We start from the raw sequence: 1,945 nt of genomic DNA on the forward strand, positions 1-1,945 counted from the left end.
GAAGGGGCTGATGGTTTTTAACCTGCTGACCTTCATGTAACCATTAGAATAGAATTTTTAAAAAAGATTTTTATTTCTTTGTGGTTTGTGATAAGAAAATTTTGGACATTGTATATTTGACTTTTTGCTCAATTACTTTCTCAAATTTTCTTCATAATTCTGATAATTTTATATATTTTATTTGTAAGGTTTATTTAAACCAAGTGTAGAATCAGGTTTTAAGTGCTTAGCTTTCAGTGTTAATTTACTCCTGACCACCACTGAATTACAGTAATCAAAACTTGCTGCTCTTATAGTTCCTGACAGCAAATTTAAAATAATCTCTCAAATGTAAATTTCTTTTGACTATTGAGATTTTACATTCAAAATGACTGAAAAGTTTGAAGTATGTTTGTGTACTAATTGACATGATCTTATCGGGTCTTTCTTTTATTGTTCATTTAATAGATTACAAATACAGTATTTTGATGTTTGACTATATTGTATTATTTCATATGTGGAATAATCTTTCCAATAATGTGTCATTCTTTTGATTCCATTAATTTTGATATTAAAGTTAGACTTGGAGTAATAAGACTGAACATGAAAATCTTATATTACCTTACTCCATATGTGGAGGACTGATTTTAAATGTACGTTTTGTTATGGTACTCTGTGCTAGATATCTAACAGCTTCAGTCACCAAACATTTTCATTAGTGAATAATTCAAAACATGCATTTTAGCTATTGATAATTTCTATAATTTCATGATTTTTAGTATTTAATCAAAGCTATTTTGTAGTTTCCATATCTGATAACCACCATCAACTTGGTTATTATTCCTATGTAGGACAGAGTAGAACTCCGAGGATTTTCAAGGCTGGAAATTTTTACAGAAATCAAGTGCAACTACTTTCTCCTGGGCAGCTCTCGGTGAGTCCAAACCACTGACATTTTTAGTTAGCTGTCAAGTTCAGTTACTTGTATGTACATCTGTGTCTTTGTGCTGATAGGGATTTACTAAAAATAGTCACATAAATATTATTATTCACAATAAGTTCATCTTTGAAGTCTATTTTCCTGTCTTCAATGATAAAAAAAATAGAGTAAGCAGAAGAGATTAAAGCAAGGTAGGCTTACATTGTTTTGCTTACATCATTTCGTCTCACAAAACATCAGCACAGAAATTGATGACACAAATGGAATAAAGAAATTTCAACTAAAGATGAGATACCTTCCTAGAAACCTCTCTGAAACCGTGATAATGAGCAATTGAAATAGAAACCCCACCTTAACGAGAGCCTTTGAAATGCGGTGACCACAGACATGTTTCACAAATATTAGTGTCAGTTTCATCTTCTTTTGCAAAACAAAGCAAGCTATATTTCCACAGATTATAAAAAATAATTCGAAATCATTAATCCATGGGTAAGGGTGGGGAAAGCAATCTCTTAGTTAGTTGTGTACTTTATTGAGATTTTTGTAACAAGTTCCAAGTATATACTCCTTTTTAGAGAAATGGCTTTCTTTTAAGATAAAATACAATTTATCCCAGTTTTGTTTGATTTCCACAACATCTATATCCAAATCACTTAAAAATAAAATACGTACCATAAGATTTTTTATAATAAAAGCAACAAAAACATGCCCTAACTCCTCCCGAGCTTTATTAGCCAATCTCTCCCATTTCCAGTGCTTATATTTCTTTTATTATTTTCCTCCTTAGATCTGTAATGGTCCTTACATTTCTTTATTGATTTATCTATTATAGGTAGCTATGGCTTTTCTGTATTTAATCTTACTACAGAAAAATGACCTCTGTTTTGTAATGTACATGACTATATATTTTTATATATCCATATAATATTTACATGATTGGTCAGAAGACAATTTTGTAATGACATTTTAGTGTGCAATATGTCCTGAAATTCTTTATGTCAATAACTAATCTTCTGGTAAAATATT

Source organism: Echinops telfairi, unplaced genomic scaffold (assembly GCF_000313985.2).
Source record: "Echinops telfairi isolate 266 unplaced genomic scaffold, ASM31398v2 ScPeMD7_2;HRSCAF=8, whole genome shotgun sequence".
Lineage (NCBI taxonomy): Eukaryota > Metazoa > Chordata > Mammalia > Afrosoricida > Tenrecidae > Echinops > Echinops telfairi.